Below are 22,089 nucleotides of genomic sequence, written 5' to 3'. Positions count from 1 at the left end.
TTGGTGTCAGCATTGAATTGAATTATTGGATACCCAGTTGGTGTCAGAGAATTGGAAAATTGATTGGTGTTGGAATGATGTAGCTGGGGATAAAATGGTAAACAAGAGCAGATATATTTCTGCTCTTATAAAATTTACAAATATCTCGAAGTGTTTGTTGGGTTGTTTAGCACTATGTCATGTACTATCCCATTGCCCTTCCAGATCTACTCACCCTGGTCTTTAGAGGCTGACCCTTGTGGACCACATCCATGGGCACCCTGCTTTTGTCTCTGGTTGGATCTAACCAATGGGGAGCCCTGGGAGGAAACTGAAGGGAGGGAACTAAGTGAGGTCAGGGTATTTATTCCCCTCATTCCCACCTTATGAAGATGGCTTGGGCTATGTCCGTACATGGAATACCACTATTTCTTTCAAGGCAGTCTCCTCTACATGGCTTTCTCCTTCCAGGGTCTGGTAAGCACTCCTTCTCCTTGTCTCTTTGTGCCTAGGGGCGGGAACAGTGCTTCACCTCCTAACCCTGGATTATTGCCCACAATCCCTTTTGGTTTTATTACACCATAAGTACTCCTTTGTTAAAAGTTCCTTAGTAAATAAACCTTCTTTGAATTATCCTGATTTGAGTGTTCCATTTTATCGGGACTTTGACCAATACAAGCACTATCCATTTAAATGTTGGAATGATTCTTGCCGAGTACGTTTATTTTTGTTTTAATATAGTTGATGCTAGGCCAGCCATTTATCTGCTTCTTAAGAAGGTCACCCTGGTTAGCAATGATAAAATCAAGCATCGAATAGAATGCTTATCTTTGTACTTCCTTTGGAAGGAGAGTATTCATTCAACGAGTTAAAGAGAAGGGGACCTAGGATGTCAATTCTGTTTTATAGCATTTAGAATTGCAATTTCAGTTGCCAAAATGCTCTTCTTACCTATTATGATTCTGGCATTGTTACTATATTCCAGGCTTTCAAGATGCGTTAATAGCTTGGGATTCATACCAAGATGATACATGCTGATGAGAGGTTGATAAATGTTGCAAAAAGTCATGTTATTACTGTTTTATTAGTGAGATGAAACAGGATAGTAGCACTCAGAAGTTCCATGATTGTGCCTGAAACCTGTTTCCTTTCATGGTAAACATTTGAGAGAGTGAAAGAGAGCATGTGTGCACACACCCAGAAATGGGTTGTGAAGAGAGCACAAAATGTATGCTTTCATTGTTTACTTTACAGAAGTTCTGCCGTGGAGAACCATGTCATGAAATTTACATTTGTTATTGATCTTTTTGTCTGAGCCCACCCCAGCAGTTCCCTTAGAATCTATTATAAGCTAATTCTTCCAAATGATGAATTTCTTATAAAAAGATGTAAACTTATGTTTGTGGCCTTTCACAGGAGTTATTTTGAGCGTCCTTTCCTTCTTATTTCGTTTCCTAAAGTCATTACTGAAATATAAATTAGGATGGCCAGACAGGATTATCAACATGTTTTCAGCCTGTCTATAGTCCATTGATCTGTAGATAAGAGGGAAAGCTTTTCTCAGAAGATGGTGCATGTTTACATCTCAGGAGAATTGGTAAGAGGCTTTCTTCATCCTTGGTCATTAACCTTTAGAGAAAAAGCGACTTCAAAGGTCATTTAACCCCTAATGCAATAGATAAGGAAACTGAGACCCAGAGATATTAGAAGACTTACCCCAGAACACAATTGCATTAGTTTGTCAGGGCTGCTGTTACAAAGTACCACAAACTGAGTGGCTTAAACAGCAGAAGTTTATTGTCTCACAGTTCTGGAGGCTGGAAGTCCAAAATCAAGGAGTTGGCAGGGTTGGTTCCTTCTGTGGGCTGTGGGGGAAGGATCTGTTCCAGGCCTCTCACCTTGGCTTGTAAGTAGCCATCTTCTCCCTGTGTCTCTTCACATCATCTTCCCTCCATGTGTGTCTGTGTCCTAATTTCCCCTTCTTATAAGGACACCAGTCATATCAGATTAAGGCCCACCCTAATGACCTCATTTTAACTTGATTACCTCCATAAGACCCTATCTCCAAATGAAGTCCCATTCTAAGGTACTAGGGTTAGGATTTCAACATATGAATTGTGGGGGCGCACACTTCAACTCGTAATAACAACTGTCTAAAGACTGACTAGAATTTTGGTCCTTCGATCCCCTTATTAGTTTTTTTTCCTATTACGTCAAATATCTTCTAATATTCTTGTTCCCATTGTTGCAGAACAGATCATTTGTTTTTTCCCAGAGGATACGGGGGGTGGCTAGAACCACAAATTTTCTCAGACATTGCAAATGATTCAATTTAAGAGAATATAAGGTCAAAGTTAATTTAGGGGAGTAAGGGTTCTTATTAAGACAGCCTGAAAATATTCATCTTGGGGGATAAAGATAAATAATGAATTTTTGATTACTACATGGCTGATGATGTTGAACCTTTCAAGTTAGAGATGGAATTTGCTAGCCTTCTTCCATAAACTGCAGTTGTGATGATAAATGAGTTTGTCCAGTTATTTTCCTCTTGACTTGGATCTTTCTGTCCCTGGGAAAAAGGCTTCCAGGGAAGCAAGCTTTCCTTTTAGATGCCCTATAGATGATGCTTTGGCAGAACTGTTGCCAATCCTGGCATTTAATTCTTCTAAAATCATTTTGTCAGTGTAAGGATGCTGAAAGCATATAAAGGTTAGGAGGCAGCCAAATTGGTGCCCAATATCTTAGGGAAATGTTTGCACATTGGAAGGCAGGCTATTTTTGTTATATTGTACCAAGTGGTCTTTTAGGGAAGGTGGATCTAAACAAGATAAGATTGGGCTCATGTGTCACGTCACTGAGGTCAATGTGGCTTGCTCATCCTTGCATTAATGAAAATTGCTTTGATTCAAGGTTGGAACAGAAGAAAAATAATAGGGTGTTGAACTCTTCGGTAATGACTACAGACTCCCTGTTCTCACATGGCCTAACATGCTCATTTTGTAGGAGGCGAACCTGATGATCAGAGAAATATCATGGTCAGCTCAAGAACACAAGTGCACTTCCACTAGACCAATGTGTTTTTCACCCAGGACAGCAGCTGTGGTGTAGAACTCGGGAACCATGGACTAAGGGGCAATCCTAACTGTCTAGTGACGTTCACAAAGGGTACACGTAGTTCGGACATGGCCTATTTAACCAAGTCTCAGAATTTGCCTCTTGGTATTCAAAAGAGGTAGTAGTTTCTAGGATTTGCCCCCCTCTAACCCTCCCCAGCAGTGTTTCCCAAAGCATATCTCTTGCATCACCAGCCTTTCAGTATATGCCAAGGAAAAAAATTTCAGTGGTTAAACAAATTTGGAAGATGCCGCACACTCCATCCCTCTCTTAGCTATTCATTATGCAAACTGGAATATTGAAGGTTTTGCAATGTCTTGCAATGAAGAAGCTATTTAACTTTAATTAGGTGTTTCTAAAGTCATCTGATCGTGGAAACATTTGTTCATGTAAAACTGTAAGTTGCAAGTAACACATTTTGAGAAATTCTGTGTTAAATTTGCATACGTTGAAGAGACATATACATTGAAAAAGAATTTAGATCAAGTTCGTTAGATGATAGAGCAAAAGATCTGTGGAGCTATCCCTGTAGATACTAGGGTGACAATCCTTAAAATTTCCCACAAAATGGTCCTTGTGGCTATTAGCAGGGATGCAATACGAGGCTGGGCTAGCCAGGCTTTCCACTCATTAGGATCTTTGTTAATTGTGGGGGTGTGGATGACTGTGTGTATGTATGAATGTGTGTGTGTGTGTGTGTGTGTGGCCTGGATAATCAGATGGCTTAAAAAAAAAGTGTTGGGCTAACAATCAGAATGCATTTTGGTTTGGGCCTTTATCATAGACTTGTGATGTGACATCTCAGCAGTTCCATTCCTCCACTATTTAGTGTGGATATTATTGCAAAATGCCCCATCCTTCTGTCACAAGGCAGACCTTTAGTACCCAGCAGGCCTCTCTGTACACTTGGGACCTCAGCAAATACTGTCTGAAGGTGAAGAGGAAGAAGAGCCTGTCAGGCTGATGACATAATGTCTAAGTGTTTGGGTCACCTTGGGAGAAGCTGAGTGTTTGGTACAAAGGGCTGCATGTTGCTGAGGGAGGTGTGAATGGCTTGTCTGACACCCTACAGCAACCACGAAGCACAGCCAGGTTAGTCATGTAGAATGTTGGTAGTTAGATGCTCCTATAACAAAGCCCCTTTCATTTTAAATAACACAAACTATCTTGAGCTAGCTTAAGAAAAAAGGAAAATATGTTGGGAAGATATTTGAGCAGATGATGGGATTTAAATAATTTGAACAGCCAAATATTAAGAGAGATCGGAGGCATGATAGGTCAAGGGATCTGCCGTTGACTCTCAGTTTCCATGAGTCTCAGCTCTAATTTTGGGTCACATGTCCACTCTGGTCCATCACTTATGACACATCTCTTTGTTCAGGAGAGTGCAGCAATACCTTTCTCCAGCCCCAGGGGATGAATTGTGACCGTCTAAACCCATCATAGCAATCTCATTTCCCTTTGTCAGTAATTGGTCTATGGGTGGCCGCGTGACCCAGTACTAACATAGGAGATGTAAGAAAAGATGGTTGGATATGGATTCTAGCAAAGCTTTTGTTTTCCCAATAAAAAGGAACAGCAGATTCAAGGGGCCTGGCTCTTTTTCTCTTTGCTTTTCTCCTTCTTCTCTGGATCTCAGACATGATGCCTGGTGGTGCAGCAGTCATCTTGTGACCATGATGTGACAAGCACCAGATGAAAGTTGGGTGCTAAGAATAGAGGCTGCAAAGGAGAAAGAGCCAAGATCCCCCTATGGTTGTGCTGCCACACTGACATTGGACCAAATACCTTCTGATTTGTTATTTGAGAGAAATGATAATCTATTTGTTGAAATCACAGTGCACTATAATAGGTTGTTGTTATCGTTATTATTTGCAACCAAAATAATTCCTAAGTGAAAAAAATTTGTACTATAAATATAGATGTTGACAGCCAATCCCTAAGGATCAGAGAGTGACCTTTAATGGGAGAGTGGACAGGGGTAGCTCATGAAATGGTGAGATATTCAAAAGAGAGGGAAACCCTCTTTGTGCCAGTACACACCTATCCTGGATAGAATTAACCAATTCATTAACTAATTAATTTTACTTATTTTTATCAATCCCTTTTTATCTCCTAGACATTTTTCTAGGTGCTGGGGACAGATTGGAGAAGAGAGAAAATGCTGGCTCCCAGTAAGTTAACATTCTAAAGGGAAAACAGACAATAAACAAGAAAAATAAATTAACAGAATCATTTAAGTTCTATATGAAGCATAAAATGGAGTATTGTGATAGAGAGTGGTGGGAGGGTGTGTGCCTGGAAGGCCTAAGAAAGTGGTATTTGAAATGAAAGTTGGATTGTAGACAGGAGCCAGCTGTGTGTTACCTGAGGGCCCAGGTTTTTGGGAGACAACGGTCAGCGCAGAGGCCCCCGCAGGAATGAGCATGACCTGCTAGAGACACAGAACGAACCATTACTGCGTGCCCACTGCATGGGGATTCGGGAGGCCACCCATGCTCATCTCATTGTAACCGTTCCGGCCGCTTAGCTCACGGGCATTATGATGTATCTGGAGGCTACTGGCGGGGCTACGTGTTGCATAGGTGACTTTTCCTATCGTCTGCTTTAGGCTGTCAGAACCCAGGGGATGGGGTGGCTGGGGGAGGGTCTATGTAATAGACTGTGACCAGAGTGACTGGTCATCCCTTCCCTTTGAGAATGGTCTCGTCATTCTCAGCCTCGGCACGTAGCCTCCCCAGGGGGCTGGCTTCCCTTGGAATAGAGTCAGCCCTATTCTGGAGGGACTGGCAGAGCATTCAGCTGGCACAGAGCTGCCTCAAGACCACGCTCCAGTCACTCTCTCAAGTTACAGTTGCCACATTTGATGTGTCTCCCTGTGGAAAGACCAAAGCAGACAGGCAGGGAGCCTGGGAGGGCCCCCTGCTCTGGCTCCCAGCCTGCCTTGACTGGTCATACCCGACATCGTTTTCAAGGGATACTTACCAGTGAAGCAGTCACATGAAATCACAGGGCTGCAAGCTCCCTCAAAGGTCATCTTGTCCTGCATTCTTCGTGTGTCTGGCATTACCCAGAACAAAAGTGTTGGAATGCCATCACCCCCACTTCTAGCAGGTTACCTGCTAAACCAGATATCCACCTAATTCTGGAAGAGAATCCAGTTCTCTTTTTTCTAACACTTAAACTTAGGGGCACTTAGAACCACTCTAATTATATCTCAGGGCTGTTGGGTTTCCTCTGGGGTCTTGTGTGATGGGTGGGACCCGAGGAATATGATGGTTGTTCGCCTTAGGAAGATAAGATGGCCTGGAAGTACCCAAACCACCATTTAGAAACCCTGGTTCACTTCTCCTAGATCTGGGACAAAATAAATCACAAGTTATCAAAGTTGGAAGAGAACTTGGTGATTAATACCTCTTCTCTTATAGATGGAACAAAAAGGGAAATATGACTTGACCAAGGTTAATAATACTGCCGCAAAGGAAGGCTCTTTGGGATCCACATGGGTCTTTCATAGATGTTTGTAGCATTTTGTTGTAATGTGCTGCTGTGATTTATGGAACACGAAGGAAAAATAATCTCATGTGTCAGCAATGTACACAAGCAAAGTTCTCTGTGCCCCTGTCCGGTCTCTCGCCATCCTACGTAATAGACGTTCTTTTTCTCATTTCACAGATGAGGAAAATGAGTCCATTTAGTTAGTAAGTGGCAAAACTGAACTCAAGCTTCAGCCTTCTGATGTTTATCTGATATCATTTCCAAGTCTGTCTCAACTTTTCTTCTCTAGGAGTTGAGGGGCAAAGCAGAAATTAGCCATAACTTAGGGAGGGAAGGATACACAGGAACCCTGAATTGGATGTTTTAGGTTGCTAGGAGCTCCAAGGAAAGGATTCTGATTTTTAGCTAACCACCCCCTCCTTCACTGATGTGTGAAGAATTCCTTCTTAGAGCCCCTGGACCTGAAACAGGGGCCCCATGGCTCCAAACGTAACTTGGTGTTGTCATCTCAATAGCCACCTCTCCTTATTTTAAATACCACCTCCTGGACACAGTGTGACACGTAAACAACCTGGCTGTTAGAACCAACAGGCTGAGTCCAAATCCCGGCTCTACCACTTACTCTGGGTGACCCGAAGCATCTTTCTTAACCTTCCTGCGTCGGAGTTTTCTTACCTGTAAAATGGGGCTGGCAGTAGTACCTTCCTGAGAAGGTGGTGAAGACAAAATGAGGTAAAGCGTCTAGATGAGTAAGTGCTCAATAAATGTGAGTTGTTGCTGCATTTGCTCTCGAGACAATGGAAGGAATTCTGTCACAGATCTGAGTTTTCCCCAGCAGTACAAGAAGAATATGTTCATAGTTCCTGATAACTGGTAGGCATTCTGGGGTGACAAGTGTCTAAAAGATATAATCATGTACCGTTCACTGCCTGACTCCAGAGGATGATCTCTTCCAGGTCCTCCACTATAAGGGTTATCTTCTCTTTCTGTCAGCCTCACCTCCTCCAACAGCAAAAAGCTGTGGCTTGCCCACCTGAACAGCTAAAGCTGACCTGGAAGTTATGCTTCGACAAGAAAAAGAAGTCAGAGCCTCTTATGCAACTTGAAGAGCATAAAGGATCTAATGATAAAAACCACTGCCCGGAACTTTTCCAAAACGTAATAAATTTCTCTGCGTAAGATTCTCCAGTCATCGCCAAGGTATCATTTGTCTCGTTTCGGTCTTAAGAGAGACGAGAAAAAAACGTTAATGAACCCCCCTCCCATTAGATTATGTATTTGTACTTAAAGGCTATAAAAAAAGTTACTATTTCAAGTTATTTCCATCATCTAAAATACACTTCATGTTGTTTTCTGTTTCTCAGCAATATTCTGACTTTAATTTGATCGCTTCCTATGAGTTTGTCTATTTCTTTACACAGAGTGGATTCTCCCTTTCCACCTTTCTGTTTCTCTCTCTCTCTCTCTTTTTTTTTTCGCCTGTGCTGTTTGTGTGTTTGGATCATCTCTCTACTGACCTTTCCGTGGCTCAGCATTTTGTTGCAATGCGTGAGCTAAGTTGGAAAACAGAGCCAAGCGACAAACTGTGAAGCAACAGCTCAGCCTCACACACTGATTGTGCTTTGTGCTATTTCTGGCCAGAGCAGATGTGGCCTTGGTGGACTTTGGGGAACAAGATCTCTCCGGTTAAATAAATTACTAAGATTAGGACCAAAATGATGCAAATCCTTCACTTGCAAACAGAATCATGAGCAGGCAGCCGTGTGGGAAGAAGACTGGATTGGGAATCAGTCAGGATCCTGCCCTGGGTTTCTCCAGGTCACCCCCCCAATGAGCCATCTGGTTTCAGGGGAGGACCTGTGACTTACAAAAAAGTTTTTGTAATCAACAACAAAAAAATAGGGAGAATACAATTACAAAACTGTGTGCCACCATCGAGTTCTGGGCAATCCTAACATTTTGATGAGTTCGCTTCAGACCTAGTTTTCTCTGTGGATTCCTCCTCAATCCCATTTCCCTTCCTCCCACCCCGGAGGTAAACCTTGTCCTGAATCTGCAAGCTTTCATACTGTTTGGGTATGCACCTGTATCTTTCTACTATAGGTACTATCGTTTTGCCTGTTTTACAATTTGAAATAAACGGAAGCACACTATACATATCATTCTTGCTTTTTTTTTTTTTTGAGGAAGATTGACCCTGAGCTAACATTTGTTACCAATCTTCCTCTTTTTTTCTTTTTCTCCCCAAAGCCCCAGTACATAGTTGTATATCCTAGTTGTAAGTCCTTCTAGTTCTTCTGTGTGGGACACCACCACAGCATGGCTGGATGAGCGGTGTGTAGGTCCATGCCCAGGATCTGAACCAGTGAACCCCAGGCTGCCAAAGCAGAGCAAGTGAACTCAACCACTACGCCACCACGCTGGCCCTGCAAATTGCTATTTTTGAATTTAGCATTAGATTTCAGCAACATAGCTCTGGTCCATGCATTTTAGCTGCTGTGTGGTGCAATGTTTCGTGATCAGACCACTATGTGTTATGTTCATTCTTCTGCTGATGAACAATTAGATTGCTTCTGATTTTGCACTATTATAAACAATGCTTCAATGAGTGTTCTTGTACATTTCCTATATTAACATACAAAAGCTTCTCTAAGGTAGCATTTTTTCAAAATGTTTTGTCTACACCCACAGTTAAAGATACAGTTTACATGGAAATCCAGCACATACATGTGCTACATTTGTGTGGGTGGGTATGCATACATGTGGAATAAAATTTTCTCAAAATAGTACTCATCATTATTTTCTGTTCAGTTATAATCCAGTTTAGTCTAGTCTATTTCACACACCAAGAAATGTGCCGGTTGCAATTTACTAAAGTGATTCCGTGACTCAATGATGCACCTCTACTAAAAATTTGAAAAATACTCTCCTGGAACATATACCCAGACATGGAATCGCTGGGTCATAGGTTATACCCATTTTCAAATTGATGCGTTTATGTCCTTGTGAGTTCCTTTCATCCATTGAAATGGATAACTGTATTTAGCTGGCATTCTAGGTTTTTTTAGGAGGAGGCTTTTCAGGTTATTTAGTGTGTCATGTGGCTGGAAATAGCAGTCCTGTTTTAAGCTTTCTGAGCTTCAGATTTTTTCATCTGTCATAAGAAGTTGAAACAAAATAAAAATACTGGACTCTTCAGTATTTTGCGAACCGCTTTCTCTTCCGCCCCGAGGTCCTAGGGAGGACTTTGGGGTCTGCCACAGTGTGTGTAGGTTGGGGTGCATGTTGGGACACGAAAGGGAAGAGAATGAGTAGGTCAAGTTCTGGGTCTTTCCCTGCACTTCCTACCGAGGGAGTCCATTCTAACACTGATCCAGTGTATTTCTATTAGACTTAATTGGCAAAAGGGATGTGCAGCTGGAAAATATTCTCCAACTATGGGTTTAGATGCTCTCCAAGGCTCTCTCCAGATCTAAACTTGAATGACAATAACTTTGGAGTCTCTGGACCGTTTAACATTGAGGCCAGAATTAAAGAACTTGACGGCTTAGGGTGCGGGGCTTTGGCAAATAGCGTTAGTTCACTCAAGAGTCGACCTCTCCCTCCTGTTGTTGTAGAGCCTGACTTGGATAGGATGCTTGTAGAGTCCTGGAGGGCAACGAGTTAGGGGCACTTTCTGGCTGGGGCTGCCACTTTGGCATAGCCATTTCTCTTCTGTCATATGGGCTTCTTCCATGTGAGGCGGCCCTAAAAAATTGTTTTTATTGTACTAGTTTATTCTGTGAATAACAGCCTAATGTAAATTTTCCTGAGCTCCATTTCTGCTGCAGAAACTGTTCCACGTGCTCATGATAAAGCTCATTTGCTCAGTAGGGTATACACACAGTTAAATCATTATATTCACAGAGATGAAATTTTATTATCATTTTAACGAAAATACTCAGCTCCTCTTGGATTTATTTTTGCCTTCCCAAATATAGTAAGAGCATAAAAAGCTGGTAGTAACTTGGTAGTAAAGTGACTTTGGGGTGGGCATATGTTAATTAATTTATATAGAATCTATGATCCTTCTCCCGATAAGCCTCGCTTTCTCTCCTGCTCTCTCCACCTCCCTGGGCCTGGATGACTGCCTGCTCTCAGCATCTAGTCCCTCCCTTCGATTTGTCCCGCTTGCACTTCATCTTCCTTAATCACTGTTTTCATCACATCACTCCCATGCTCAGAAACCCTCAAGGGATCTTTATTTCCCACCACATCAAATCTAAAAGCAACTGCCTGTTTTCAAGGCTTCTTCTAATCTATTCTGTCCTTACATCTCCAGCTTTATTTGCTTTGCCAGATGTGGTTCTGGTTCCTGTGGTTTAGAGATAATGGAATTTTTATGCACCAAAAAAAAAATTGAAACCTGCATCATTTTTCTTAGGCACAGTTCAGCCCAGTTCCCTTAAGCAAAAGCACAGATCAGCAATGATTGCTTACCTCTCCACGGGCCACGTGAGTGGGACTGTGGGGTCCTCTGGGGGCAGCGGTGGAAGAAAGCAGTTTATGCACCACTCTCTTTCTGCTTACCAGGAGAAGATTAGGCACTCAGAGAGGAGACTTTATTTGCTGGAGTGGTTTGTGGAAAGCTCTGCCATTTTGACATGACAGGCAGAATGCAAGCAACTTAGAAAGCAAGTATAAAAGATATTAAATTTCAAGCCAGGAGGGGCTGGCTCAAAACTTGTAGAGAGGTACACCTGCTTAAGGCTAAACTCAGCAGATCACAAAGCCCCAGAAAAGATGCTAGTGGTGCTGCTAAAGGGATTCAGGAGGAGGCTTACCTATTAGAGTAGGCTTATATTCTCTGGGAATATAGTTGATTTCTAACTTTGTGTTTATTGTGGTGGGTCGCATTTAATTGTCATTTACTTTGTTTTTCTATAACTGTTTCAATAAATCCTGGCTCTTCCACTTAGTAGTTGTATGATCTTTGGCAAGTTTCTTCAACCATAAAGTGGATGTAATAATGGTGCATAGTATATGAGGCTGTTGTGAGGACTAAATGAGATAATATATTTAAAGAACATAGAACATGGTCCAAGACAAAAATATTAGCTAGTATTCCTATCATAATTATTATAAGTAGGCATAAGCTTTTTATTTGAGCAGCTGCTAAAATTCCACCTTCTCTCCAAAAACCTCCAGATCAGTTCATTCTAACAAACATTTACTGGGTGCTCAATATATGCCGGGCACTGCTGCAACACTGATGATACTGCAAGTAAGACATTCACCTTGCCCTTGAGTAGCTTACCTTCTAGTAGGGAAGGCAAATGCATGAGTAGATTATTTCAGTGTAAGGCTGGGCTGTCCAATATAGTCACCATTACCCACATGTGGCTATTGAGCACTTGAAATGGGGCTGGTCTGAATTGAGATGTGCTCCATGTGTAAAATACATATTGGATTTTGAACTTTGTATGCTAAAAGAATGTAAAATAATAATTTTTATTGAGGTATTGACTCCTGTTGAAATAACATCCTGGATATGCTGAGTTGAGTAAAATACATGATTAAAATTAACTTCCCCTGTTTCTAATTTTTTAAAAATGTGCTAGAAAATTTAAACTTACCTGGCTCCTGTTATATTTCTATTGGACAGCACTGGTCTAAGGTGACACAATGGAGATTAAAACACGGTGCTCTGGCAACACAGAGGGGCGCGTGTCTTGCAGCCTGGGGGTTGAAGGAAGGCTGCCTGGAGGAGCAGATGAATCCTGAGCTGAGTCTTAAAGATGAGCAGAGTTTATCCAGGCAATGATGAATCTAAAGAGCATTCTGGATTGAGGTAACAGGAAAGGCATGGAAAATATGGTGTTTGTGGGGCACTGGAAGCAGTTGGTTGATCCACAGCATAAAGTATGGTGAGCTGGACACTGAAAGAGGAAGCTACCAGAGATATGAGGCCAGGTTTTCTCATTGTTAACATCCAGTTGTCATTAAGTGCTCTGGTTATTATTAGTGAGGTCTGGTTACGTTTCCATTACTTATTTGTTTGAAGTTTCAGACTATCAGCCTTTGAAAGTTGGAAGTTTATGTCTATACAAGAATAGGACTATCTTGGAGGACAGGACTAATGCTACTTGGAAGGCAGAATGCCATTTTCCCCTCTGTAGATAGTCTTAAAGAGTAGATAGGCAGCCTAAAATTGCTGCCTACAGTACAGGACTAATGAATGAGAATCGTATAGGAAGGTGAGAGCTTTTGATATGTTCTGATTCATTGTGTCCAAGGAGAGTTTACATGCCTGCATTCACATCCATCTTTCTGTCAATTTCAGCGGGACTGCTTCCCACCCCCAAATTCCCACCAATAAGGAATAAAATCATTCATCAGATTATATTAATTTAGAAGCTCCTTATACCCATTCTATCATGAATCACCCTCAGGTCGTCTGCCTTTAGTAACTAATTATTAAATAGATACTTAGTAGGTTATACAACAGTAAGTGGAAGAGCAATAGCAAAAGATGACTCTGAAAAGCTGAGTGGATAGAGAAGCTGGAGAGTTAGAGGGCATCTTCCAGGTCTGCTTCCTTAATGTACACACAAATCTCATGGAGATCTTGTGAAAGTATAGGTTCTGATTCATTAGGTCTAGGGGGTGGAAGCAACAATTTGCATTCTTATCAAGCTCCCAGGTGATGTCAGGGCTGCTGGTTCACAGAGTTCGCTTTGAGTTGCAAGGTCTTAGAGTCTATTTAGTACAATCCTTTACCCAGGGCTGGAATCTACATTGCAACAGCCCTGATGAGTCATTAGAAGCCTCTGCAGGAAGACTTCTGGTGTGTCTCACCTCCCCCACCTTTGTGGAGTGAGTCTAATTGTTGGAACAGTTTTTCATGTCCCTAGATGCTATCTGGGAAATTTCTGTGCATTGGTCCTTGTTCTATTTTTGGAACCACTGAGAATGAATCTAATCTCTCTTTCTTGTGACAGCCCTTTGGAAATTTGAAGAACATTTTTATGTTCCCTTTAAATCTTCTTTTCAATGGATTAAATCTCCTCATCTCCTTTAGCTGTTAATCATAGAAACCTCTGGACTCTCCCAGGAATCAGTATTCTTTAAGTCTATCTCTTCTGAGCACAGTGTTCCAAGCTTTATCCAAACATCAGAGAGTAAAATGGGTCTGATACCAACCTGGCTGTTGATTCTTTGCTTCTGCCAGAGCGTCTTCAATCATCTTGGTTGTTTGGCAGCCAAATCAGACTTTAGATTCAGAATGAACTTGGTTGATAAGAGAAAGCCATGTTTTTTCTCACTGGTTGCTATTGACTCAACTAGCACTTTTGGAGTTCTTTATGTTTTCTTAAAAAAAAGTTGTGATATCTTGTTTTCTAATTATGAAATAAATATTGGACATTTGGAAAATGTGAATTAGCAAAATGACCATTATTAACATGTTGATATATATACACCAATTTTTTTATGCATAGGCATGTGTATGTATCGTCAATGGCATTTTGCAATGACATTGAACTATCTCTTGTGAACATGTTTCACACGTTTTCATTAGCTACATAATATTTATTCATATCAAAATTTTTAGTTTTTTCAACCAGTCCCTTGTTGTTGGGCATTTGTTTCTGATTTTTTTTGTCATTATAATCAATGCTTTAATAAATATCCATGAACCTAAATTTTTATACATTTTTGATGAAGGTAAATTCCTAGAAGTGAAGTTACTGAACTAAAAGATAGGCTATTTAACGTTTTTCAATTTATTTTATATTTGTCATACTGTCCTCTAGAAAAGTTGTACTAATATGTGTATATTACCACCAAAAGTAAGAGTACCAATTTCTCTACACACTTGCACCCATAATCATTAAAAAAATTCTTTGATAGTTTGAAGAACAAAAACAAATGGTATTCCATTGTCTTATTTTGCAGTTTAATTACTAGTGAGATTGAACATTTTTTCACTTGTCTGTTGCCTTTTAATTTCTTCTTTTGGGGAATTAGCTTTTCATATCTGTTGATCATTTTTGTATTAGGGCATTTTTCTTTTTCCTAATGGCTTGATGGCTTGTAGTAGTTATTTTACTGCAAAGAATATGTATCCCAAATAATTTTCCCAGTTATTTGCTTTTTAGTTTTGTGTTTATTATAACTAGAATGTGTTCTGGATTGTGACTTCTATCAGATTATTCTTAATTTATAGGAAAATTATGTTTTTTGTGTCTGTGTTACTCAGCTGGTGAGCTTTCTGAACATTCATATTCATTTGAATCATTTAAGTTAAGTTTGAATCTCATCTCTTTTTCTTGTCTTGTTGTATTAGCTGGAAATTCTAGAACAATACTAAATAATAATGGTGGTAATGGGCATCCTTGTTTTGTTCCTGACTTTAATGTTTTATTATTAACCATGATACTGCCTTTTGTTTTGAGATATATATCAAAGCAAATACATATTTAAGGAAATATCCATTTATTCAGATATTTTCACAATTTAAAAATCAATAGTAATTGCTGAATTTTATCAAATGTCTTTAGCATCTGTTTATATGAATGTGGTCTCTTTCTCTAGAAACAATTTTAAACTTAGAGGGAAGTTGTAAGTATAGTACAAAGAACTGTTTTTCCTAAGCCATTGGAGAGGATGTTGCTGACATGACACCACATCAACCCTGACTACTTTAGTGTTTGTTTTCTACAGACAAGAAATATTCTCCTACATTACTGAAATACTACCATCAAAACCAGGAAATAAACACTGATAGATATATTATTATCATGCAATCTTTAGATCCCATTCAAGTTCTGCCAAACGTTCCAGCTCCTGACAGCCAGGGGTTGGAGTTTTTAACAAACATGTAGATAGTGAATTATATCTCAATAAGGCTGTTATTAAAGAAAAGAATTGTATGTTGCACTTACTTGTCATGTAGTCTCCTTCAGTACAGAACAATTGTACAGATCTATAGATGGAAAAATTGTTCAGTCTTTTCTTGGCTTTACTGACCTTGACACTTTTTTCTTTTTTTGAGGAAGACTGGCCCTGAGCTAACATCCATGCCCATCTTCCTCTACTTTTTATGTGACACACCTACCATAGCATGGCTTGACAAGCGGTGTGTAGCTCCACACCCAGGATCCGAACTGCCGAACCCTGGGCGGCCGAAGCAGAACATGCAAACTTAACTGCTGCCCCACCAGGCTGGCCCCAACCTTGACACTTTTGAAAATTACAGGTCAGTTCTTTTTTTATTTTTTATAAGGAAGATTAGCCCCGAGCTAACATCTGTTGCCAATCTTCCTCCTTTTGCTTGAGGAAGATTGTCACTGAGCTGACATCTATGGCATTCCACATACATATTTTGTATGTAGAACGCCACCAGAGCGTGGCTCCATGAGGGGTGTGTTGGTGTGCACCCAGGATCTGAACCTGCGAACGCTGGGCCGCCAAAGCAGAACGCGTGAACGTAACTATTATGCCATCGGGCTGGCCCCACAGGCCAGTTCTTTTGTAGATTGTTACTCAATTTTAGTTTGTCTGATGTTTCCTCATGATTACATTCAGGTTATACATCTTGGTCAGAAATATCATAGAAAGGATACTGTGTTCTTCTCATTGTATCTTGTCAAGTGGTACATAACTTTGATTTGTCCCAAAGTTCAATTTGATCACTTGATTATCATCAGGTTTGTCTCCTGTAAAGTTATTCTTTTCCCTCTTAATTTTGTGGACAGTTACTTTGAAAGGGTATGAATATTCCATTCTTCATGAGCCATTTGTTTGTTTATTTATATCAATGTGAACCCATGTTTTCACATTGATTTGTCATGTTATGATCCGTTACTGAAATAACATATTTTGGTGTCAAATTATCCCTGATTTGACCAGCAGGAGCCCCTTCACACTGGTATCTGTGTTCTTATTCTTTGAATGCTTCCTTACTCTCTGGTACAAGAAGATGCTCCAGTTTCATCTTGTATTCTGCCTTTCCTAACCCTGCAATCAGCCATTTTTCCAAGAAGCCTTGGTTCCTCTGGTGGAGAATGATATTTAGAAACCACGAGTTGATCTCTAAAGTATATTGACTGCTTTTGGGGTGTCACTGCTTCTAAGCCCCTCTCAGCTAGACTAAGCTAGAGAATATATGTATGTTTACGTCTATGTGATTTTCCATGTTGTCCATCCGTCCATCCATGGAAAGCCCTAGGTTTATAGTGATGCTTTTACTCCAATCCAACTTCATAGGTTTATTCCAGTTTTCTCCCTTTCCATGTTTGTAACTCCCTTTTCTGAGTATAAGAAACCTTCTATTATCCTTAAGATAGTTATCTATGCGATCAAGTCCTTGTGTAAAACCAGTCTTCCATCCACCACCACTGCTCTTTCCCCTGTGTATGCCCTTCTCACACCACTCAAGTTCCAACCCACTCCCACTTCTTCTTGGCTCCAGCTTATGGCTTTTGGACTGAATTGTTTGGGAAAGAAAGGGGGATAGAATGAGGAGGAGGAGAAAGCTGTTTTTTCTTTTAACTTATAATTTAGTGAATTATACTAATAGGTTTTTCTAATATTGACTCATACTTAGACTTTCACAATGCCCCCTGCTTTGATTTTTCTACTCTTTCATTTAAAATTTCTTGATAAGTTAATTTATTTTGCTGATCTGAAAAAGCTTTGGAATGCTGGAAATTTTCTTAGACATTCCCATAATTTTATTCTCTTTGATGTCTACAGGGGGAATACAAGGCTTTCTCCTGAGTTCTTTGCGTTTTCCCACTGCGTTTGATTTTGGAAATGCTACCGGAATGATGGCTGCGTTTTCAGAGGTGGAAATTCTTATGTCTCAGAAGCAAGGAATTACAGAATACCTACTTTCCAGTGGTGATGTATGACTCACAAAATCCACACCATTATTTATAATTCCCTAGTGAATTTGTTCATGAAAACAGAGCAGAGATTCCTAATACTTCTTGAGTTTTCCAAAATAACAAGAAAGAAAAAAAGAATTCAACTAAATGCCCATTTGTTAGTCCAGCTTTGGAAGGGACCAGCCTTAAAGAATAATTGGTGAGTAAACCAATATCAATACCACTATCCTTCATCTCCTTCGTGTTCAGCCTGACCCAAAAGAATTTCTTGGAGCCCACAAGGTAGTTAATTGAAAAGATAAAACTGCTTTGGAAAGCATTTGCATTTTAAGTAGAGATGGAATTTGGGGAAGTGCCTTGTAGGCATCTATCATTCTACAAACCATAGTGATTGTCAGTGACCTGAAACTTGGAGCAGGTTATGATGATTAAATAATGTCCATAGTTTTGCTCTTCAGGAGTGCCTTTGTCCCCTACCTGATCATTAGCACGCTGTCTTGACTCCTTTAGGCCTAAAGTGCGTAAGTTGCTTATTTTTATCTGCGTAGTTGGTTAACTTTGGAGGCAATCATCTTTGAGGTATGATTTTCTTCCTCTGACAGACAATGAGGCCTAGATGCCTATTCTTTTTATATTTCGTTATTCCCACTTTCTTCATCTCCCACCAGCCCTCCCACCATTTCTGTTTAAAGAAGTTACTGGTATTTTTCTTGACTAGCTAACTCCTGAAAAAACATTTGAGTATGACAAATGCTGGCAAAAAAGATGAGGGAAGAAAGGATGCTTTTTTGTTATGAGGTTTGAATTTATTTTATCATGATAAGTTGACCATTGGGTAACTGTGCTCCCTGGTGAATTGCATGCTTCAGTTATGTCATTGGCTCTGGTGACTCAGAGAGGGTAATCCAATTGTCCAAATAAAGAAGGGTCTGAAAACAAAGAATAAATAGAAGTTGTATTTTGGAAGCATGCTCATTGGTAAAACTGGTAGGTCCCATTCATTTCAGAAGGGCATTAACTGGAATATTGTCTGAGCCTGTGATTAGAACATTCGTTCATTCATTCAGCAGATATTTACCGAGAACCTTCCACGTGCTGGACACTGTCCTAGGTGCTGGAGATGTATTAATAAGCAAAGACAAACATGATCCTTGCTGGTAAATTTAACAACTGCTTTTCAGAAACAAAAGCCCTTATTTTTAATATTTGCCAATTTCTGCTTTATAAATCATCCCACCATAGCCAATTTCAAGCTTTCCATGTTCAACATTGCCTGGCATATAGTAGGAGCTCAAAAAATGGCAGCCGTCACCATCATCTTCACATCCTGATCATAATTATCACTAATAGGCTTGCTTTAACCACATACTGAAAAGAAACTCACAATCTACAGGGGAAAATGTCTAAGATGTGTACTTAAGGGTGTGTGTGAATAAGGACGTAGAGAAGCAGAGATGGTTCTGAAAGGATGGAAACAGACTGGATTTGATAAGGGTAAGTTAGGCAACAAAGTGGGACGTTCCTTTTTCATTTTTACTAATTTTCATGAGTATTACTTTTATAATTTTTTTTCTGATTTAAAGATTTTATTTTTCCTTTTTCTCCCCAAAGTCCCCTGGTACATAGTTGTATATTTTTAGTTGTGGGTCCCTCTAGTTGTGGCATGTGGGACGCCGCCTCAGCGTGGCTTGGTGAGCGGTGCCGTGTCCGCACCCAGGATTCAAGCTGTCAAAACCCTGGGCCGCCGAAGCAGAGGGCGCAAACTTAACCACTCAGCCACGGGGCCGGCCCCTACTTTTATAATTTTTAATGAAAGAATTCACCTTGCCCAAGTTGACCAAGCTTAGCTCTCACATGATGCTGGTCGAACAGTGACCAAATACATAGTGGATACAAGACAGTTATCATGAGAGAATCAGATACCACAATATATGAATCATTGTGGAGGGAATTATCACTAAATGATTGTTTTCCTGGTGAAAAGTGACAAACTATTGACAGAAGATAAAACAGATTCAAGATACTTGATGAGTATTCCAGTTGCTACAGAACAAACCACCACAAAACAATAGCTTAAAACAATGACAGTGTTTGTTTTGCTCAAGGATTTGCGATTTGGATGGGGCCTGGTGGGGACATTTTGTCTCTGTTCTACTTGGCATCAGGTCGGGTGACTGGAAGGCTGAAAGATAGAATCATCTGAAGGGGCAGTCACTCCCTAGTCTGGTGGTTGTTAGTGGCTGTTGCCTGGGACCACTATGGGACTGTGGTTGGAACCCCTACGTGTGGCTGCTTGTCTTCCCCACCATATGGTGGCTCAGTCCCAAAGGCAAGCGTCCTGAGAGAGAACCAGGTGGAAGCTTATCAACTTTAATGACCTAACCTTGAAAGTCATACAGCATTACTTTCTCTACATTCTCTTCGTCAAGATAGTCTCAAAGCATTGCCCAGGTCCAAGGAGAAGAAAAATAGACTCTACCTCTCAATGGACACGTAGCAAGTTCTGCAAGACTGTGTGGGACCAGAAATATGAACATGGCCATTGATGGAAAATACAACCTGACACAATAAATCCTCTGCTTTTCGATGTCATCTGTAGAGCAAAGATGGAAAGTTACCCAGATCTTCTCAGCTGCCCAGCTGAATGTGAGGACTGCAACTTTACCTTTACTCCAAAAACCATATTCATGTGTTGTGAAAGCTATAAATTCTCATGTAGGAAACCAGAAGAATTTTAGTATTATATTTCCCATGCCTAGCACAGCCATGGTTCAAATTCATTTCGCTGTGTACTGTGAAATTTATCTTAACCTCAAAGGCAGATTGACACATTACAGGGATGGTGAAAGTTTACCATTGCTTGGTCTGACTCAAGAAGTTGGTGGGTTCATGTTATTTTTGTCTCTAAGCTTATTTCTCAAAGGGAAAAAAAAAGAGCACAGAAAGGAGCTTCATGAAAATGAATGTTTTGCAATGGAATTTCAAATATTGCTCTTAAATGCCGTTGACGTCCTCCTTTTACCTACCAGCCATACTTTATACTAATTTGTGTTGAGCGTAATGTGTTGTTTGGGAGTCAGATGCATTTCTCGTGTTATTTGTTAGAGTTTGAGTCAACTCATTCATTTGTGTCCCTAAGGTCCTTGGTTCCAGGTGGGGCACACACGCATAGAACATACTAGCAGGAGACTGGGCACCAGGTATGTGTGGATAACCCATAGAGTGGCACTTCGAGAATTGTCAGAAAACATTCAATTAATGGGGTTCACTAGATTTGAACCTCCTTTTATCTTAGGATTTGAGTTGTTATCTCCAAACCAGCTGTAAATTAGATCCTCAGGGATTCCAATTTTTAAAAACACTGTTATTGTAAATTTTTAGTTTTTTGAACATACCCAAGTTCGTTGCTTATTTAAGAAGATGTGGTCATCATGTAACAGAAATCTTAAAAACTAAGCTCTTTTGGCAATTGACATGAAGAAAAAAAATTAAAAAAAAGATTTTCACACTGTCTTTTAAAGTGTGAAAAACAGTTTTATTCATGTTTGGATAAATCAGTCATGTTGAATTTTAACAAAGTTTTCCCCCCAAATATTTTCTTGTTTAGACTGAAGAAAACCATGAGACATTTCTTTGAAGATAAGTCAATATTTTGTTTTCCAGAAATTTGTTAAAGACTTGAAACTTTTAGCAGTCCTTTTTCTCCCATAACTACAATGCCAAAATACTAAAATGAGTAAACTGTTTGTATCTTCCCTGAAATTGACAGCATGACTGGAATCAAATATTGGGCGCCCAAACGTTTATGTTCATTGACGTGTACTCGTAAGGAACATGTACTGATATCCCTAGCTCAGATGGTTAATTATAAAAAACCATCAATTAAGACAGTCAGCCTGGTTATTCTTTAGTTCACCTATGGGAGCTTTTATAAAATACCAATTCTTGGGTCCCACTCCCCAAAGATGCTGACCCACAGGCCTACTGTGAGGCCAAGGAATCTATGTTCTTCAAAAGTTCCGCTATGAATCTGGATATCAGCCCAGCGTGGGAATGACTGAACTACAATATTCGCTATTTCTTAAAACACTTTTTGTGAGGTAAGATGTTTTACCTTAATAGGAGTTTTTATAGCTCAGGACAAAATGATATTATGTTCAAATTTCTATCCTTGTTGCATTTTACAATAGGAACTCAGGTTTACACTAAACTTTTATATATTGACTCACTTTATAGTAGAACCTACAGCTTTATAAAAGAAATGGGGTAAGGAATTCCAATTCATAAATCTCGTTATTGCTCTCTTTAGCTTTGTGTTGGGCTTAAATATATTTTATATATAAATGCTCTATATAATAATAATGATCATGATCATCATTATTTGGTAGACATTTCCCTTTAGCTTCCCCAGACTCCACTATCTGGAACTCGTGACTAAATGAACAACTACAAACAATTAGTTATGGTTAGAGGTCATGAATGGGGCATGCCTCACAGAAGTGGAAATTGTTGTATAGAGCCGCAAACAAAAAATAAGATTTCCACAGGCAAAGGAGTAGATATAAGATATTCTCAAGTAGAGAGAACAGAATAAACAAAAGCAAAGATGCTTGAAGTTGCCTGGCAC

Source organism: Equus quagga, chromosome 6, assembly GCF_021613505.1.
Source record: "Equus quagga isolate Etosha38 chromosome 6, UCLA_HA_Equagga_1.0, whole genome shotgun sequence".
Classification (NCBI taxonomy): domain Eukaryota; kingdom Metazoa; phylum Chordata; class Mammalia; order Perissodactyla; family Equidae; genus Equus; species Equus quagga.
The sequence above is the reverse complement of the archived record's forward strand: the minus strand, read 5'-3'. Positions refer to the sequence as shown.